The sequence below is a fragment of the Topomyia yanbarensis genome, chromosome 1, assembly GCF_030247195.1.
Source record: "Topomyia yanbarensis strain Yona2022 chromosome 1, ASM3024719v1, whole genome shotgun sequence".
NCBI classification, from domain to species: Eukaryota; Metazoa; Arthropoda; class Insecta; order Diptera; family Culicidae; genus Topomyia; species Topomyia yanbarensis.
This window is the reverse complement of record NC_080670.1, coordinates 30,159,109-30,181,267: the sequence shown is the minus strand read 5'-3', so window position 1 is coordinate 30,181,267 and position 22,159 is coordinate 30,159,109. Positions and strand designations below refer to the sequence as shown.

At 40.1% G+C, this 22,159-nt stretch overlaps 1 protein-coding gene across 7 annotated transcripts in view; it reads left to right on the top strand.

The window, feature by feature from the left end:
• Positions 1-22,159, top strand: part of LOC131677221 (tensin-1) — a 659,813-nt gene that overhangs the window by 230,862 nt on the left and 406,792 nt on the right. The window contains exon 1 of one of the 7 annotated variants that reach the window (XM_058956926.1): positions 6,895-7,500. The exons of 5 other annotated variants lie outside the window; for them this stretch is intronic. The gene's annotated coding sequence lies outside the window, so the exon portion shown is untranslated. Of the gene's footprint in view, positions 1-6,894; positions 7,538-22,159 lie in introns of those variants that run through there. One more of the 7 variants, XM_058956927.1, reaches the window with a different exon arrangement.

Here is a 22,159-nt window from a genome sequence, read left to right as displayed (position 1 = left end):
CAGGTGATTCGCATTTAATGCCAAAAGATCCTGACTACTGCGCTGCAGAAGACAAAAAGCTAAGTAACCGGGAAACTCTAAGCTTGTTCATTGACCCTACTCCACGCTTTTCTAAACTTTCTTACTTCAAATCCTTGCTCTCCCTTGAGCACTATGGCTCTTAATATTTGAAAAATACTTCACCTTCCAGTCCCTTGCTAATTATATATCGTTACAATATAAAAAAAAACTAATACTAATAATTGTTTTGTATTATGTAGTAAAAAGACGTAAATTTGTTATTACCTTCATAAAATCGCCTATCGTCTGAATGCTTGTTATTCCGTTGACCCCAAAATCAGATAACGCCGAAAACCATAATTAGGATACTGCTGAAATAAGCTTTCAAATGGTTTAAAATCAATATTCATTGAAAAAAGATAAAAGAAACGTTACCATTAAACTGTCGATAAAGTAGAACGATCCCAATATTTACGACTCAATGTCGATAAAAAGAACCATCTGAATATTTACAAACGGAAATTTCAATAAATCCCAAAAATCCTTCCACGAATTCCTAAAGAATCCTATCATAAATTATCCCTTAATTTCCTAAGATGATCGATGAAATCCTAATGAATACTGAAATGTATTATTCTTCACATTTTTCTATTTTTTTTTTTTGTTTATATTACTCCGTTTCTTAAGTTTCCTCTTTTTTGATTTTCATTTTATATTCCACACTTTTTCGTTGATATAAACAAAAAAACTGCTACAACTTTTAATTTTTTTTCTTCTTCTACTTCTTTTTGTATTATTTTATTCTCCTGAATTCTTATATTTTTATTCTCTTTTTCTATTATTTCAATTCTGGTTTATTTTTGTACGCTATACTTCCATTTTTCCGAATCCCTTTTTCATTTGTCTATTTGTTTATTTCTTTATTTTGTGAATCGTATTTTTTTCATTTTACTTTCTTGTATTTTTCTCTTTCACTTGATTTTTTCTTAATTCTAGAGTTATCAATTTGTAATCTAATAGTTTCTAATCTTTTAATTCTTTAGTTCTGTTCATATTATACCTTAAGTTGAATCTTCTCCAATTTTTCTAATTATTTCCTTAATTTTTCTGATTTTTTATTTAATTTTCTTCTAATTCTTTCTATGTTATTCGATTTTGTATGTTTTTCCTTTTAAATTTTTCTAGTATTATATTTTTGCTCTATTTTCGGATTCTGTTCTTTTTACATTTCTATTTTTTAATTCTTGAATTTTTCTTTTTTTCTCTAACTTATTATTTTTAGTTTTTCTAGTTTTCGTCTTTTTTCCTGTTCTATTACTCTATTTGCTCGATTTTTTTTTCTATGCATTTTATTCATTCTTAAATTTTTTTATAATTTGTTCCATTCTTCCTGTTTCTATTTTGCCTGTTTTCTACTATTTCTCTATCTATGTTTGTTCTATCTTTCGATATTCTGTTCTTTTCATATTCATATTTTCGATTTTTCTGGTTTTAATTTTTCCATTTTTCCTTATTATCCTTTCACTTTTCTTTTTACTTTTAGTTCAACTTTCAATCTTTTTAATTTTCTTTATTTTGTTCTATTTCTTCAATCTTTTATTTCTTTTTTCAATCTATTTTTTCACTATTATCCTTCCATTTGTTCGCATTATATATCTCGATCCATTCTATATGGTTCCTTTTTCGATTCTTTTACATTTGTATTCCTCTGTTCTATATTTTTCAATTTGATTCTATTTTCTACATCTGTCCTTTTCCTGTTTGACGATTCCGTTTGTTTATTTTCCATTTTTGTATTTTCTACATCTTTATTTCAAACTTTTTCTTTTTATTTTCAAATTTCTCATTTATTTCGTTTTTATTTTTCTGCTCTTTTCTTTTTTGTTTTCGTTTTTAATTGTTGTATTTTTTCATTTGTCAGTTTTATTATTTTATTTTCATATAGTATTATTTTTCTTTCGTCATATTTGTGATGCTTCATTTTCTTACTTTTATATTTTCTGTTTTTCTATATTTCTATTTCTTAATATTTGCCTAGTTCTATTTTTGTATTTATTTTTTTTAGTTTCTACTTTTCTTTTTGTACTTTTCTCTTTTTTAATTTCTGCATATTTCATTTCTAGTTTTCCTAGTTTCTGTTTCTCTTTTTTCTATTTTTATTTTAGCCTTTTCTAATTTTAAATTTTAAAAATATTATTGTTCTATTTTTGTTTTCCTTTATTTTTGTTTTTTCTATTCTTCTCCTATTCACCTATTTTGTCATTTTTTGTTGTATTTTTCACTTTCCTTATCTAATTTCATATTTTTTTCATTTTCTTTGTCTGATCCTTATTTTTCCTTTTTCATAGTTTCGCTTGTTTTTCGATTTTTTATCAATTGTTTTATTTTTCTTAGTTTTGATATTCTTCTTTTAGTTTTCTATTTTTAATTTTTTTTTCTGTATTTTTAATTTTTTGTCTTTTTCATTGTTTCTACTTGTATATTCGTTATTGTTCCGTTTTGTATTTTATATTTATCCATTTTTCGATTCGTCTAGTTTTTGATTTTTCTAATTTTTATTTTCGCATTTCTTCATTTTCAATTTTTTTCATTTTCCTTTGTTTTTTGTGTTATTTCCCTTTTCGTAAAATTTTATATTCCTTCCTTTTCTTTTTTTTCATTTTTCTATGTTCTATTTCTAGGTTTTTTTTTGTATTTTTAGTTGTTTATATTCCTATTGTGCTGTGTCGGGTTTGGCATTCACCTACTTTTGATTTTTTTCTATATTTCTCTTTTTTTCCTTATCTATTTTCAAATTGTTTCGTGTTCTAATTTTCTCTTCCTCTATTCTTGTGCGCTCTATATTTCTTTTTTTCCACTGTTTTATTTTGCCAATGCCTTATATTTCTTTTGTTTTATTTTTCCATTTTCTTATTTCTATTTACCTCTTCTATATTTCTCCTTTGTGAAGAAAATTTAGGTAAAAAACTATTTTCTCTCCACATTTGTGAGCAAAAGACACAAAACCTACGACTAAATTATTTATGTAAAAGGCGTTTCGAATTCCTCTCATCTTCATGTTCCATCACCTTTTCTTGCGAGACATCACGCAGTGCTATGGGTTTGCCCAGAAGCACAAATAGTGTTTTCGTTTTTGGAGCTAGCGTCAATCCGGCAGTAGCTTAGTCCTGTTACTAAGTTACTGTCGGATTCTAATGAGAGGAATTCGAAGCAACTCTCCTATAACTAATTAATTTACTTCTTGCATTATGCTTTCCTATTTTTCTTCTCTTTATTACTTTTTTGCTGCCTTCTATTTTGCTGTTACTCCGATTTCTGCTGCTCATTGATCTTTCCATAATAGTCCTAAAAATTATGTGTTTAAAATAATAAAAAACGAATAAACTAACTTACTCCCTAGGGATGCTCAAAAGCAGTGATTATGTCGATTTTCGGACAAACGTGGAAAATAAGTAAGCTTAAGCAAAATAATAATCTTGTCGATAAAGCAGAACAATCAATTTGTTTTAGTATTGACCTACGCTTTTTCATCTGACCTTACCCGGGCAAAACTGAGTTGAAAAGACATACGACAGACAACACTTTCTTGCTCTTCTTTATCGATAATAGAGGGAATTAAATGGCTACCATTTGATGATTCAACGCTAAAATAGGTGAAAGTCATTCCCACTATTATCGATAAAGAAGGGCAGGAAAGTGTTTTCTGTCGTATGGCTTTTCTTCGAAAGCCATCTGTTGGGAAAAATCTTGCGAATAGAGGCATGTTTAGTGTTTTCCGTCAGTAATCTTCTTTTTCTCTCTTATATTTTCAGGTAACGGATTCAATTTGATTACAGATAAAAGCGTAAGTTTGTCTAACTCATACCTCTGTTGATTAAATTAAAATACAAGTAAAAATTACTTCCTTGCATTCGCAACCTTATTATGAAAAGTTTGTGCACCAAAAATTTGCAATCTTGGTTAGAGAAAATGATGAAAATTACTAAACTTTCTCGATCCGTAACATGTATAAACGCTCAAGTGGGATATGATGACGTCCCAGAAAGAGCATATGATAGCGACGGTGATAGTACCCGGCCTGCAAACCAATGATAATATCCCAGGGATAGCATAAGGGTTTGTGCATCGGACCGGAGTCTCGAAGGTTGCGGGTTTGAATATCGCCTCTGGGGGCTTTTTTCACATCATTGCTTTCACTTCATTCACCATTTCAATCAGTTTTCCTCGTTCGATTACACCGAAAAATTCTTAAGAATTTGTAGCAAGCTCGTAAGGTTTTCTTTCGAGAGGTCAAAAGATGAAATCTTTAAATTGAACCATTTTCAAATCAGATTGCACGCAGTTTTGAAAAATCATGTTTTGAGATAAACGCGTTTAAAGTTTTGAGAACACTTTCGATGAATTATGCGTGGTAGCATGTTAATATTTTGTAACAATTACATGGAATTATGGATTTTGAACATGAAGTCAGCTTTTCAAAATTCAAAATGGCCGATCCAATATGGCACTCAAAAATATGTGGTATTTCAGCCAAAATCGAGAATAAGGTTTTGTGATTTATAAACAAGAATTTGAAATAATATATATCAAAATAAAAAAATGACAATTCCAATATGGCGGACTAAAATGTGACTAACAATTTTGACCAAAATTTTTCGTTTTCCACCGTTTTCTGTGGTTGACTGACGATTAGTCTACGATACACAGATCAAGCCGTGAAATACGTTCTCGAAACCTGTGTACAGACATGGACAGTGCAACGCGAAGCATTCCGGAAACGTGCATTATTCCTTGAAAAGGCTTCTACCTGAGACCGCGTCTCGAGCCGAGAGCGTGTCATGGCGGCCAGAGCACCGCTTCGAACAATGGCCTGTAGAAACCTTTTTGATGCGCGGATCAAAAATCCGTTTTACCACAATAGACCTTTCAAAAAATGCAAAGAAAAAAATCAAATTTTTGAAAATATGGAATGGAAACCTTCTCTTAATCACTTTATAATCGTCTATATACTACCAATAACAATCCTTCTGAATCTAATGGGATTTTCGATTGATTGACAGCGGTGTAGTGGAGTGCACTGGAACTGCACCATTTTTGCACTTTCTAGCAGAAGTGCAGAAAACTGGGTATGTTCCATTGATACTTCTGCTAGAAAGTGCAAAACCAGTGCACTCCACTACACCTGTGCGCATCAATCGAAAATCCCATAAGTGTTAGTCGAAGATCAAACGGAGTTCTATTGTTGGTAATCGATTGGCGGCTGAACAATTAAAATTCATCGAAAATTAACAGAGCTACATGAAATTTTTGGTGTAATAATGTCACGTCGACTACTTTTGGATTTTAGAATGACATCCAACTACTAATAGCGGAGTTAAAGAATGTTAAGGCTCAAGTTACCTCAAGGCTTGGTAGTATGCGTAAGAAAAATTGTGTTCAGCTTTGCCACCAGATTATCCATTTAAACCTTTGCAAAACTCTAAAAGAAGAATATCAGTCGATTTATTAGATCATCACGATTCAATTCATGCAAAATACCTGCTGGAAAAACCATCGGCTTAGCTGGATGGTGCTTTTGAAAAAGTGGCTGTGATTTTTTATCACACTGCCACACCGAGCTGGGGTACGCAACACAACTGCGCAATGAAAAAACCACAGCCACTTTTTCAAAAGCACCATTTAGCTAAGCCGATGGTTTTTCCAGCAGGTATTTTGCATGAATTGAATCGTGATGATCTAATAAATCGACTGATATTCTTCTTTTAGAGTTTTGCAAAGGTTTAAATGGATAATCTGGTGGCAAAGCTGAACACAAATTTTCCTACGCACACTACCAAGCGTTCAATTCTAACACTTGCTTAAAAAAGGTAACTTGAACCTTAATGCAAAAAAAAACTAGTGGAATTAAATTAAGGTTCAAGTTACCTTTTTTAAGCAAGTGTTAGAATTGAACGCTTGGTAGTGTGCGTAGGAAAATTTGTGTTCAGCTTTGCCACCGGATTGTCCATTTAAACCTTTTTAAAACTCTAAAAGAAGAATATCAGTCGATTTATTAGATCATCACGATTCAATTCATGCAAAATACCTGCTGGAAAAACCATCGGCTTAGCTAAATGGTGCTTTTGAAAAAGTGGCTGTGGTTTTTTCATTGCGCAGTTGTGTTGCGTACCCCAGCTCGGCGTGGCAGTGTGATAAAAAATCACAGCCACTTTTTCAAAAGCACCATCCAGCTAAGCCGATGGTTTTTCCAGCAGGTATTTTGCATGAATTGAATCGTGATGATCTAATAAATCGACTGATATTCTTCTTTTAGAGTTTTGCAAAGGTTTAAATGGATAATCTGGTGGCAAAGCTGAACACAATTTTTCTTACGCATACTACCAAGCCTTGAGGTAACTTGAGCCTTAACATTGCTGAAAGCTTACCAGCCGATCGGGCTTCTTTGGCTTACGCACGTTAAGAGAACAAGCAAAGCAACAACATACCCTCCGCTCAGCCTCTCTCTTACTTCCTTCTTTGTACCGGACTGCTGTGTGCATTACTCGCTTCTGCTGATACACAGCCTCCACTGCTGCAACGAAATTCATCGGCAAGAAAAATAAAACCAATCAAAGGGTGCCATAGAAAACCAATGCATCCCACACACAACGCTGGCACACAAAAGCTATAGTATAGTAGTAACGCAGCACAACAACTTCTCACTCACTCACTTAATCTCTCTCTCACGCTCTCGCGCTGAGAGCCCATCCCTCGCAACATTCCAGACCCACATCCAACCACACCACACACCGCCGCAACTAAACTCGCGTCGGGTGCTCGCCATCGCAGCAAAGCGGTGAGAAAATGCCCCATACTCGCACCGAGCGAAAGTCAGCGCATTTTATTTTGATTCGTTGACGCGATCAGCAGCAGTGTACTGCCGTCGCTTCTTGCAGTGTGTGCCGTCGTCGTTGCGCGCGCTTTGCACTTCGTCGCCTACTTTCGGCAGTTTCTCGGTCGCGGGTTTTATTTTTTTCGTTGGTTCTGTTTCGGAAGGCTCGATCCTCCAGTGCACGCAGTTTGATTACGTTTTTGTTTGTTTATTTGGTTTTGACAGTGCATTTCGCGCGTGGTTCACATTTCCATCGCAGTTCGTGTTTCCGCCGTTCGGGTGTTTACTTTTTGTTCGGTCAAACGGGGGTAGTGGAAGATCCTGTCATTTGTGCCGGGTACCAGAAGAAAGATGTTTTCTTTGACAAATTGTGAGTGATTGGTGGTCTCCTGAGGTGTTAATCGTCTCGGAAAAGTGGAAGAAGAAAAAAACATGCATTGTCCGAACGCCGTTGTGATGTTATTAGCACAGAAGTGAACGTTTGTGTTTGTGCCGATCGTTATCGGAAGAAAGTGAAAACGATAGGCACTAGCTGACGGCGGCTTGCTGCGATCAAAACGGGCGTGAAAAGTCAATTTTCTCCGGATTGGGTTACTTTGTGACAGTTTCAACCGACGACATACGAAGCAGTAAGCACATTTTCTCCGTTTTCTACGAAGGTGTCAGGTAACTGCCAGAGCAGCGATGCTTGAGCGCGGGCTGAGCCCGGGCACACGTGAACACGCCAACGCTTGGTTGGATTGCGCGATACATACACGCACAAACATACTCACACCCACATTCAGCGATAATCTAGTAAACTATCGATGGCTATCAGTCGCGATTGTAGTATGGCGGTGCACTGTGCGGACGCCGAAATCAGTAGGCGACGACCGATTTGGAAAGTGGTTCCACTGTGGGGTTTCGTTGTTTCATTTGTGTTCCGTTAATAGGTCCGGACTGTTTGAATGAGCATACTGTTTTCGTTGATAATTAACTCCGCAAGCGGGAGCAAACGGTCGCGCAAAAGCGCGAGCTGGTAATCTATTTTTAAACATCTCGACTCGCTAGAGTTCTAGTGAGATGCGTAAAGTGTCTGCATCTTAACGGAGTAAGTGGTTTTAAATTTTGGACGACGACGGCGATGGCGACGCCACCGCCGGTTTCGTGAGTCGCGGGAGCTGAGGAATGTGCGGAATCACCACCACCTCGCGGCAGCCAGTGCTGCCAGACTAAACAATTCCACCAGCCGGGACACGATGTGTGGCATACTCCACAGGCGACTCCCGGGGTTTTTTCAGCGCAGTGTGAAAAGCGTGGAAAACGAGCACACAGCTAGCTTATTACTTCCTGATCCCGAGGGCGGCGTCTGCGTTGGCTGGCACCACCTGAACGAATCGTTTGAAATACACCGCGACTTTGGTGCAGTGCCGTCAGACGACTGTTTGTGTCTGTGCGCGAAACTTTTCCCGTAATTGAACAGTCCGTGCGCAATGGACGACGTGTTTTTTTGTTTGTACATCGATAACTTACCGAGATATATGGCGATAAGGCGAATTAGGAGAGCTCGGCAACGTGATAACGTTGCTCAGGAATTTTAAACCAACAACGTGACTTGCTGGAGCTGGATGTGACTGTCTTAGTTGCTTTTTGATCGTCTGATTGCCAGTCAAAAACATCTCCCATCACACTAAGCTTCGAAATCCGTACCGTAGCTCCTGGACAGACACCAGGTTTACGAATCATTTTACCACATTCCTGCTCGTATCTAATTATCAAGAAGCAAATAATTAAATCAGTCTTTTCAGACCATTTGCCCGCACCTTCGTTCGGAGCCAAATATTTACCGCTTCACGGCAAGTGTCTGCTAGTTCTTCAGTCCCCTCCCCTCCACTATCTCGTGGTCTTTCCCAAGCCGTAACGCATTATCTTAATTAAGCCGTACCCAACGGATGGAGCTCCTTCTGCCCGTCTTATCTCACGCTGGGCGGCAGGGACGTTGCGATATTTTCGATACTAGTACGGAATCGATACTTCTGTTACCGATACTCGATTTTTTGGTATCGATACTTCAAGCACGATACTTTACTGATATCGATACAATCTTTACGATATCGAAAAGAATCGAAGGAACCAGTAGTTGGAAGTATTCGATTCGGAATTCTGAACGATTTTGAAATGATTTCCGTGTGAAATGTAATTACCTATTCAGGCTAAACCATTGTGGAATCGGTTGTTGCATTTGAGTTGCTACAATAACTGGAGCACCAATCGCATTTGATGAAAAAATCGATTCCGAACATTACCGATTATTTGACAGTCCATGAGACTTTCTGATCAGCCAATTATTTATTGTTTATCTTTTCAGACATTCGACGTCTGACAGAATCGTCGACTGGATCCAACATCAAACGAATTAGACTAATAAAAGATATTTGTCGAACGGGTTTTTCTGTTCACAGGAGCAGAGCAAAACGTTAACTGTAGATTGCAGATTGTAGATTACCTAATTCAGGGAATTAAGCTATTGTAGAAGTGCGGAATCGAATGGCGATACTTTCAAGTATCGATACTACGACTACGATTATATCGAAAGTATCAGTACTTGCATTAGATACCAGTATCGATTCTAAGTATCGATGTATTTTAATATCGAAACGTCCCTAGGCGGCATTCCTTCCTGACACCATGACTACCGACCGCGTCGTCCACCAGTTCATCGTAGCCAAGGTCGTGCTGAACCTGGCAAGCAATCGATTACCCGGAAAACAGGTCAACCTGGTCGTGATTGATAGCGAATTCCGGCTCGCGTGCTTTCCGCACCGACCACTCAAAGTGAAACGAAACTAACTCTAGCGCGGTGTGCCCTCTGAGGAAGAACCTACCATGGTCATAACATGAGGTGTTGCTGAAAGACAGTAGCCGCCATAATAACTATGATTGTTATTGGCCATTTTTACACATAATTCTTGATTGCTGTAATAAACACAGCCACAGCCTGCCTGCGCCCCAGCTAACCCACCTAACAACAGCAAGGTCGCTGGCTAACAAGTAAACATGGCACGTTCAACCCGGTTTGCTGTGTGCGGGCTTTTCAAAGCACCCTCGGAACTCCTCTCCATACGGTAATTTTAATTCAATCAGCTTTGTGTCAAAGCCGGTTCGGTTTGCTTCTAGGTAAAGGTGGGACTGGTTGATGAACGACCACGGGAGATAATATTTTACACCGGCGTTCGGTTTGCCCGGTATCATCTATGCCCGAAGAAGTGGGACGTGCAAATATTAATAAACATTCGCTAACTGGAAACTGGTTTACGTTACCGCTGCGAGATACGAAAATGTCAGATATTGACACTGTTCCGGATCGAGCCCCAATGAGCGATTGATTGGTGTTTTCGGATCGTTTAGTGATGTCTGCGTATTTGGTTGGCAATGTTTGACAAGAGCTATATCTAATTAAGCTGTATGTCAGATTGCCTCAAATAGATGGAGTTTCGGTATTTGTATGTATGATGTATTCCCAGTTTCATATCTTCGACTGATGGAAAGCGCGTCAATTGCTACCGCATACATGTCGCAGGGACAACAAGACTCTCCACACAGTGATCCTTCGAGGAGACAGGGAGTTGCTACAGGCATTACAACTCGCGCATAAAAATAATAATTACGAGCAAACAAAGCCGAGTCGAAATAATTAGCATACAAAGCTCTCACGACTTGCAAAGGACTACAATTGTAAACTTGGAACATGGAACTGCAAGTTGCTTGACTTAAGGTTTAAGGTCGGACTCACAACTTCGAAGTCGTAGAATTGCCAGAACGCTGCTTATCGATGTGAGGTGTATGTATAGTTTGAGCATGGTCCGGAATCGTAGATTCATCCTTGTCCCTAACAGCGATGACAATGTCGTCTGCGTAGCCCGAATCGAATCCAAGACCGTCCTGTTCGTTAAAGAGTCCGTTCATTCCAAGAGACCACCAAAGTGGTGACAACATTCCTCCTTGAGGAAAGTCTCTAGTTATTCTCACGCATATGGATATGATTTTGCCTCAAAATCATCATGGACAATGATTCCGATAACTACAGTGTTAATCCAGTACCTAATATTAAGTATCAAGCCCCGTTTTTTCCTAAAGCGACTTAAGCAATTCATCAAGCCATTTGACGCTTTTTCCGTGGTTCTAACGCGCAGATTCGTTTACATATTACTTCTATGTCCGGAAGCACAACATTTCCGGAATCCATTCGGCAATGAACTGCTCTATTTTCTTCGATTCCGGCATACATCGAATCGATTCGAGGGTAGCATTGTTGAAGGTTTCCACGTTGTAGACCCATGGAACACTTATGAGGCTATGACAAGTTGAATGTAGTTTATTTAATATGTTCGTGGACTGATGCTAGTTGTTCTCTTAAGTTTACCTAAAAGGTTTCTTGAAAATACCGACACCAATATGGACGCTGAGATCGTTCGGTTAGATATAGTGAGTGAAATGCAGTGATTTTCAATTTGAAGACGGTCGTCGGCCCAATCAAACTTCCGCTCAGCGATGCCAGATATGAAAACATGTCTTCGTTTTGAAGGCATTTGAAATATTGTGAAGACATTTTTTTCATTTTGAGACCAATTTTTGTTTTTGGAAAGTTAAAAATCAACAACCGATTCCGAATCCTGGTCGTTGAAGAGGAATGAAGAAAATTTTTTATTAACCCTTTTATGCCCAACTTTTTTTTCGTGCAAGAAACACGAAAAGCCTTTTTTCATAAAGATAGGTGTTTTCCTCGCAGTGCTAGAAGCTGCTCAATTTTTACCTACCAATGCTCAATACAATTCTCCTAGAATATTTACAATAGTCAAATTGCGTGCAAAATGTAGCCAAAGACAGTCTAAATTGATAAGTTTTATCAATTTTCAATAATATTGCAACATAACGAAGTTATATGAAAAATTCATTTTCCGTCGTCAACGTAAGCTGTTCCTGGCAGCACTGCTCCATCCGAATCCAATCAGACTAATTGCAATAACTTCAGTTCTAGAGCTGGTCCTTGAAACTATTAATACTCAAATGAAAGGCCTTACTTGTATTTGTGAGCAAATTTTGCCTAAATCAATAGTTATAGCTGTTTAAAAACGTTGTTCACAAACAACATGGGCATGAATGGGTTAAATGTGAAGACGTTTGAAAAATATACCTATAGTATCACTGCCTCAGATAAACTTAACCAAAATTCTACATATCTACTGAGAACTCATTTGAGTAGCCGTATGGCAGCATAACCTTCAGTTATGAACAAAACTGGAGTCACTCAAGGATGGAATATGGGACCATAATTGTATATATTGTTCTTCAATGGTACAGGATTGCTGCATGTTTTTGGATGTAAAATGATGGACGCTCATGAACTTGTAATCTACTCTAAAGAAGATTGCATCCTTATGATAGATCTTCTGATTTCGCGTTATTACAAAAATTCGAAATATCACGAATAAGTTTAAAATTTCCATTACAAGCGTGTGAGATTTTCTCAATCAGTTCCGTGAACTTTGGATCGGCAACTCGAAAGTGTTAAAACCGGTCACAGGAAACCCAAGACTATTATCGAAGAGTAGATACGGTACCAATTGTAGTACCGTCTGAGCAACCGATCAGAACAGGGTGAAGCAGAATCTAGTAGCCAGAATACGCTCCCCGAAGAGCTGCGACCGGGTTTTGATGGATTGCCGAGGATGTCTCCTCGTAAGTGATGACATCTATTTCAAGCTGGATTATAAGCAGATTTTAAGACAAAATCGCCACACCATGGGGCGATCTGTCCCAAAAATTCGCCAAGTCGATAAATTCACCCAGAAACTGATGATCTGGCAAGGGATTTGCAGCTGCGTTCTCTAAAATCTTTCCGCACAGTCATCGCGAGTTCGGCGAAAGCAACGCTACTTCGCCGTGCAGATCGATGCAAAGAACGCGTTCAACGGCGCCAACTGGGTGGTGATCTCCATAGCGCTGCACAGAATGCGGGTTCCGGACTATAGTTGTACAAGGTTCTGAAAAGTTACTTTCGAAATCGAGTACGAAACGAACATGGGGCGGAGGTCGATTAGAGTTATGGCGGGAGTACCTTAGGGCTTCATACTCGACCCAACGCTTTAAAACATAATGTACAACGGAGTATTAACACTGGAACTTCCCACGGGAGTCAAGTTCGGTAGACGGTAGAGGCAATAGTCTCTGTAGAAACCTGAATAACTGACGGGATCCGCGTTGGGTTCAGAAAGAATTCCACCGCATGGGAACTCTCCGCGGAGTAGACTAGATCCACCGCCGGGGACCAGCTGAGTAGTACGCGACGCAGCACCGGGTTCAGATCCACTAGAATCACTGGAGTGAACTCGACCGAGTCCCTGAGAGGGCTCTTGAGTATGCTAGATCCCTCCACCGGGAACTAGTTCAAGCAGATCGCATCGAACAGCTAGCAGTGGGTCGTCGGGCCCCAGTGCACCGGAAGTTACGCTGGCTGGGCAGACCTACTGATTGGTCCGTTGAGTAAACTAGGCCCACTGCCGGTGACTAGATCGAGTAGATCGGAACGAAGCGGGGAGCTAAATGGCGTACGAAAACAAGCATCGATATCGAGATAAATCCACCACCGAGGTATTCACAGTTGGGTAGATTCTAATTGCCTGGGAGCCAATTGGCTCACGAAACAGATATCGGTATCGAGAGAAATTCCGTTGCCTGGAAACTCTGAGTCACAGTAGGGTAGTTTCTCCGCCGGGTAGTATCTAAGTAGATCACGATAAAGCTCGGAGCGGTTCGAGAGAGCATGTATCGGTGTCGGGAGAAATTCCTCCATCTGAGAACTCTCAGTCGGAGTGGGGTGAGTTTACACTTTCGCACGGAGTTTCATGCGGAATTTCGCATGGAATTTCGCGTGGAGTTTCGTACAACATTTTGCGTTGTATCCCGCAAGGAATTTTGAGCGGAATTCTGCTCGGATTTTTGCGTGGAAGTTTGTCGGAATTTCGTCACGGAATTTCGCACAGAATCTCGCATGGAATTTCACACGGAATTTCGCGTGAAAGTTCACGCGGTATTTCACACGGAATTCCGCATGGAATTTCACACGGAATTTTGAGCGGAAATTCGCTCGAAATTTCACGTCGAAATTCGCTCGATATTTCCAACGAAATTTCACGCGGAAATTCGCATGGAATCTTGCACGAAATTTCGCACGGAGCTTCGAATGGAATTTTGCCCAGAATATCGCAAGGAATTTCGCGCAAAACTTTGCACTGAATTTTGCACGGAATATCGTTCAAAATTTCACACGGAATTTCGCATGGGATTTCGCATGGAATGTCGGGCGAAATTTCACGCGGTGTTTTGCACGGAATTTCGCACGAAACTTCGCGCGGAAATTCGCACGAAATTTTGCACGGAACTTCGCACTGAATTCCTTACGAAACTTCGCACGGAGTTTCACCCAGTATTTCGCCCGTGATTTTGCACGGAATTTCGCTCGAAATTTCGCACGGAATTTCGCGTGGAATTTTGCACGGAATTTCGCTCGGAATTTTGCGCGGAATTTCGCATGGGATTTTGCACGGAATATTGGGCGAAATTTCGCGCAGCATTTTACACGGAATTTCGCACGGAACTTCGCATGGAATTTTGCACGGAATTTCGCACGGAAATTTACATCGAATTTAGCGCAAAATATCTCCGAATTTCTCACGGAATTTCGCATGGAACTTTGCACGGGATTTCGAGCGGAATTTTGCGCGGAATTTCGCATGGAATTGCGCATAAACTTTCTCACGGAATTTCGCACGGAATTGCACACGGTATTTCTCACGGAACCTCGCGCTGAATTTCTCGCGAAGCTTCGCACGGAGTTTCACCCAGTATTTTGCCCGCAATTTCGCACGGAATTTAGCGTGGAATTTCGCACAGGATCTCGCAAGGAATTTCGCCCAGAATTTCACGCGGATTGTAGCACGAAATATCGCGCGGAATTTCGCACGGAATTTCACGTGGAATTTTGCATGGGATTTCGCACGGAATGTCGGGCGAAATTTCGCGCGGTATTTTGCACGGAATTTCGCACGGAGCTTCGCATGAAATTTCGCACGGAATATCGCATAGAATTTCGCTCCGAATTCCGCACGGAATTTCGTATGGAGTTTTGCAAGGGATTTCTAGCGAAATTTTGCACGGAATCTTGCACGGAATTGCGCATGAAATTTCACACCGAATTTCACGCGAAATGTCGCACGGAATTGCACACGGAATTTCGGACGGAACTTCGCGCTGTATTTCTCGCGAAACTTCGTACGGCGTTTCACCCAGTATTCCGCCCGCAATTTCGCACGGAATTTCACACAGAATTTTGCACAGGATTTCGCCTGGAATTTCACGCGGAATGTAGCACAAAATATCGCACGGAATTTCGCTTAAAATTTCGCACGGAATTTCATTTTTCACGGAATTTTGCATAGAATCTCGCACGAAATTTCGCCCGGCATTTCGCACGAAATGTCGCACAGAATTTCGCACGGAATGTCGCACAAAATTTCGCGTGGAATTTCTCTCGGAATTTCGCATGGAATTTCGCTCGAAATTTAGCGCGGAATTTCGCTCGGAATTTTGCATGGGATTTTGCATGGAATGTCGGGCGTTTTGCACGGAAATCCTCACGGAACTTTGCATGGAATTTCGCACGGAATTTCACGCGAAATGTGGCACGGAATTGCTTACGGAATTTCGCTCGGAACTTCGCGCCGAATTTCTCGTGAAACTTCGCACGGAGTTTCACCCAGTATTTCACCCGCGATTTCGCGCGGAATGTCACACGGAATTTCGCACAGGATTTTGCACGGAATTTCGCCCGGAATTTTATGTGGAATGTAGCACGAAATTTCGCACGGCATTTCGCTTGGATTTTCGCACGGAATTTTGTATAAAATCTCGCACGAAATTTCGCCCGGCATTGAAATTTCGGACGGAATTTCACACGGAATGTAGCATGGAATTTCGTACAGAATTGTTCGCGGAATGTCCAACGGAATTTCGCACAGGATTTTGCACGGAATTTCGCCCGGAATTTTATGTGGAATGTAGCACGAAATTTCGCACGGCATTTCGCTTGGATTTTCGCGCGGAATTTTGTATAAAATCTCGCACGAAATTTCGCCCGGCATTGAAATTTCGGACGGAATTTCACACGGAATGTAGCACGGAATTTCGTACAGAATTGTACGCGGAATGTCGCACGGAATTTCACGTGGAATTTCGCTCGGAATTTCGTGCGGAATTTCGCACAAGATTTCGCTCATAATTTTGCGCGGAATTTCGCACGGAATTTAGCGCAGGACTCAGCACGGAATTTTGCGCAGAATTTCGTTCGAAATTTCACGCGGAATTTTGCACGGAACTTCGCGCGGAATTTCACCACAATTTCGCACCTACAAGCGTTTGGTTCTCACGCCAAAATACCCTATACTCGTCAGCGACCCAAAGCTTCTGTGCTTGGCTAACCGAGACATCACTCGCAAAACCAGCCAGTTGCTCCATGCGTATGTTGTGTGAACTGTTTGGGTTTAGTGTCTAACTGGCGCCGATTTGGTGTTAGTTTGGAGTTGTAGTCTTACTGACAGAAAGTTTGAGTCAGTTACTGACGAGTGGAACACAAAACATTTAAATCCAACTTTTCCTTGAGAAGAGAAGTTGATGTAAACTAATGGATTTGCGTGTCGATTTCGTTTCATCAATATCTGGCAGCTTGGCTTGGCTATTAGATGAAGATAAGAGGTAGAAGCGCGAATCTACGCGAGAGCAACTCCGCAAATAGTTTCAATATCGCTATAATCTCATCAGCAATTAAAATTTCTATGCTTGAGGGATAACATCCGGGTCAAGTTTTTTTCTTATGATCACAAATTGTATTCCATTGTGATTTTAGCGCCCATCTAGTGACCAAGTCGGTCTGCTGATACTGATGAAATGAAACCGAAATGAAACCAATCGCTATAGCTTCTGTGGAGTTAATGTCATTCTGGTAGCCAGGAAAACAATCGATTGTTTCTCTCAAAACTTGATGATTATATCAAATTCCGCTGAATTTGTTATATTAAAATATTAAAAAGCTAAATGATTGTATTTGTTGGCAAACCGTCTTTGTTGCTATCAACTGAGCACACACTCTGACAGCCTGACACCACAGAATCCCGCCAACCGTGCTCTCAATCTAAACATCGTCATTCAGAAACCCCTAGCACCATCACCTCGAACGTCACACCACCCAAATGCCAGCTGGAACTGATGAAACTTAGAAATTCAATACATCTCTTCCTGGTTCTAATTGTGTCCTGCCACACACACACCCGCTATCATCCCACAAGCGACCAGACTGTGCTCGATCGATTTTCCACTAAGTAATAGGGTACCACCAACTCCCGGAAATGCGCCAATTCCCGGACCAACAGCGTCGGTTTGTAAATATAACCTACTTACTACCGTTAAGGTAAAAGCACCTATTTTCTCTCCTCTAACCTGAAAGACGAAATCGGACCACGCGACGTCACCGATGTGACCCTAAAACGTAGTACGGGAACGCTAATCGTGCGTTCGCTCAGTAGGCATCTTCGCAAAAGAATCGAATCTTTAACACTCGGTCCCTTTTAGGTGCACGGTTTCAACGGGCTGAAAACCGACCGACACACAGTATATTAAAGAATCGTTCAAGACTAAACACCAACCAACAACCAGCCGGAAGGGGCAGGGGTAGGGTAAAAGTGCATCAACTGCACACTGCTCTTGCTCCCGCTATGCCAGCCGCTTTGCGGAAGCTCAGGCAAGAGTAAATTTGAAAATAAATTATTTATGAACCGAATAAAGCCGTAGCTAAAGCTACCGTCGCCGCCAGTCTCCAACAGCAGCAGGTCGTCGGGGTTTTGATACCGGCAAGTCGAACGCCATTAGGCCCGTGAGCTTGGGTTGAGGTGAGAAGAAGAGGTCGGCCGAAGTAGGTGTCTTATGGTTTTAGTTTGGCATGCACCCTGGCCCGTTACCGGGGGTTGGCGGCGATGTTAAGAGTCTGAGTCCGTTCCATCAGGTTCAGCATCACTCGTGACAAATCAGACGGTCTGGCGTTGGTGCGGTGATGCTGTGGGTCATGGGTTGTTTTCTAGATTTTAAAGGTTTATTTGTGACCCTGGAAAAGTAACGAGCCGGTTTCGAAACGTTGGTGCTATTCCAATTAATTGTTACTAGTGTTTTAAAATAACAAAAAGAATCTGAAAATTACCTACTTAAACGCATCAGAAGAGAACATACAGATACAAGGACCTAGATGGCTTCCCTGTGAAACTACAATTTATTTAATTTTTTCTCAGCCAGTGAATCTCAAATTGGCCCACTACATCACACGGTACCGTCGGCCGCTGTGTTTGGCTTTGGCCACACTCGATGCTGGCACAACACCAGGCACCAGTCCAGTCCAAACATTGAACGATTTTCACGTGCCCATTGATGCAAAGGTAGAGCTGCTATATAGCTACTGGGCTTTCCGGCTTGCTCAAACATAAACCGGCCACAGCCAGTAGTCAGTCAGCGTGCTACCGTGTGTGTGTGTGTGAACAGAGCAGTGCACATGGTTTACTTTTACCTAATTTTAATTTTTATTTGTCCATTTTCCCATGTTTATCCGACAGAGGGAGGGAGAGCGGCTGGTGAGTGCGGGGTAGGGCGAGTACAAATTAGAAAAATAACATGTGCATTTTAAAGAGTCTTTCCCCGTGTCTTGCTACCCGGAATGGGTTATCGTAGTCGTCGTCGTCATCATCGTCAACTTCGAGCCGCGTTTGTTTTGCTGGATTCTGGGTCACCATGGTAAGCAAACCCCGCAGCACAAACGATGCTAATGATAAAGAAGCTGTGATGAATATCTAATGCAACGCAGGCTGTGCGTCCTTTGATGTGGATTTAGTTGTCAGGTGAGGTGACAGCTTGCTCGGTGTATGGTATTCCGTGATTTACGACACGCCGCGGGAATGACACTTTGGGAGTATGACGACGGCTGATTTGCCAACTGAACGAGTCCATCCAAGTAGGCTTCAAGCTGCCTGAACAAAACTGATTTCAACTTACAAAACACAAACTTACACACACAGCCAAGCACACCAAATTATGCATATCGAAATCGTCGTTCGTTGGTTAGAAAACATCACGAATTCGAATTGATTAGCGTGTGCCTTTCTTCTTGTGCGCAAATCTCGAAACCCGCCGCTTGCTAGATTTGCATAAGGCCCTTTTTGTTTTCGAAACCGGGTTCTTCCCCCCCCCCCTCCCCCTCCCTTTTCAGCAATCGATGGTTCATTAGACAAATTAACGTAATGAAAAGTCGTCGTAGTCGGCGTAAACCACGAGTCACGACAACGACGATGATGATGATGATGGTGACGAAGTGGAGGAGGAGGAGGCGAACCGCCGTCGCCGCCACCACCGCCCGGTTGGGGCAAGATGCTGTATCAAATTACACGTCAACGTTGTGACGAATTGATGATTGCTGCCTGGGCTGTGGTTACCGAAGGGTTACACCGCGAATGTATGCGCAATCGAAGAAGCCGTTGAATGTTGATTTTGAATCCGAGACTGCTGATCGATCAATGGTGGCGGCGGCGGGGCACTGGGGTTGAAAGGATGGTAGTGTAAACTGTTTATGTTGGAAGCTGATCGTTGTTCCGATGCGGGTGCATTGACCGCCGCTGCCACCGCTGCCAGAGAACTCCCTGGGGAGTTTTCCCCACCGATGGATTCGTGGATAAATTGTTTCGATTGGATAGTGGGAGGTGAAATTTGGTAGTGATTGTTGGGTTGAGTTTAAATGTTTTCGGGATCCAAATTACAGATGCTCGTCTGCCATCTTATGCCCTTCCACACCCACGGGCCTTGGCACCCCCCACACTTTAAGTGAGCTGGCATTCGCTTGCCAGGTCCATCAGTATTTGCCGCCGAGTTTGGAGTCAAAATTACGAACCCGGCTTGATTATCTGACAAAAATATCCAGTCATTATTATTGCATTAGAATTGAGTTATAAATAGACTAGTTGTGATTAGTTTATTTTTGAAATTCAACGGATTTAAATTTCTGATAGAACAATTCTCAATCCGTATTAACCGGTTCCGTTAATTATCGAAGACCTACGGGAACAAATCACACACAATGTCCCGAATTGATTATCAATTTTGTTATTTTTTGAGTATATGTTATTCATCCGCTTACGTGGATAGTCTATAATAGATAAACACAGCCCATCGCGGATTTGTGGGCTACTGTACCGACGGACTTCGCTGTCGGGTTTTTGCGTAAAGAAAATACGCATGGCTACTATGATGCTATTGCCACTATGACCCCAGCCCTGTCCGGGGTATGAATTTAAGGTGTCTGGTTCTTGAACGCAGCGTATTATTTTAATGTAATGTAATGAACATTTTAAAGTTAGATTGTTCATAACCAACCATAGTATCCAAACGAGAATCCGTGAGAAAAGCACAATCGAACAACACTCTGTGGACTAAAACAGAGAATCCTAACAAAATTTGGAGAAATCGCACATAATCCGGAAAAATATTAATCCGAAAAAATATAAAGATAACTTAAACAATTGTACAAAATCATAAAAAAATCCTCAGAAATGCAACAAAATTCTGAGAAATCCTCAAACATTCTTGTAAATCTCACGAAATCCAAAGGAATCTTCAGCAAACCAAAAAACTTCTATTAAATCCCAAGAAATTCTAAGAAATCTTGAGATTTTTAAAGAGGCAGGGGGTGGGCGTAGCGTAGTTGGTAAATCGATTGCCTTGTACGCAGCGCACCTGGGTTCGAGTCCCGACCCCGCACATAGGGTTAGAAATTTTTCATAAGAGATTTTTCTAACCCGAAGAGGCGAATAATCTTAATGTTAAAACTTCTATAATCGAAATAAAAAAAATAATGAGGAGCTTAAACGGAATTCTAAAACATCTCTGTAAATTTTAATAAATCCTTAGAATCCTTAAAAATCCGAAAAAATACTAAAATATACTAAGAAATCCTAAAAAAAATCTGAGAAATTCTAGAACATCTCAGAAAATCTCAGTATATTTTAGGAATCCCTAGATAATTGTTGATAATCTTCAGAAAATTTAAGAAATCCTGAAAAATCTTAGAAATTCGTAAAAGTCGCACGAAGTTGAAAGCAATCTGGAGTAATCCTAAGAAATGCTGATAAACTTAAACAACTCTGAAGAAATCTCAGAAAATTTTAATAAATCCCTAGAAAACCTAAAACATACTGAGAAATCCTAAGAAGTCCTAGTATGGCCATAAGATTATTAGAAATCCAGGAAAATTCTATGAATTCATAAGAAATCTTAAGAATTCCTAGGAGATCATTAGAAATCCCGGCAGATCCTAAAAATTATAGAGGAAATAAAATCCCAAAAAAACATTCTAGTACATTCTTACAAATCGTAAGAAATTCTTTGAAAGAAGTTATAAAAATTTCAGGAAATTATAACAAGTCCTTGCCAATCCTAAAAAGACGTCAAAAATTCTGAGAAGCCTGAAAAATTCTACCAAATACGTTGATATCCTAGGAAACTCAATGACTGCCAGATCCTAAAAAAATATATTAAAATCACAGTAAGTTTTAAAAAATCTTCAGAAAACCTTAGAAATCTTTAAAATTCCTAGAAAGACATTCGGAATCTTAAAAAATCCTCACAATTCCCGAGAAATCCAAAAAATCGTCTGAAAGTTTAGGAAATTTCAGTAAATCCTCAAAAATCCTACGAAATAGTGATAAATCCCGAGAAATCCGGAAAATCGTTGGAAATCCTAAGAAGGCTTGAGGATTTCTACAAAATCCTGGGAAAACGTCACAAATCTTCTAAAATACAAAAAAATCAAAGAAATCCTGAAAAATGCAAACATGTCATAAAAAATCTGAGAAAGTTTTAATAAATCCTTAGACATCTTAGAAAATGACTAAGAAATCCGAAGAAATCCGGAGCATTCAATAGAAACCCCAGCAAATCCTAAGCAATCCATAGAAGTATCATAAAAAATCAAAGAAATCCTGAGAAATCTAAACAGCTAAGACGAAACCCATGGAAATCTCAACAAATTTTAATGAATTCCCAAAGGATCCAAAAACGTAAAGTAATCTTTTGAAACCCTAATAATTCATAGAAAGAAAAAAAGGAAATCCAGAGAAATCCTATGAAATCCTAAGAATCCTTAGGAAATTTCAATAAATTCTTATA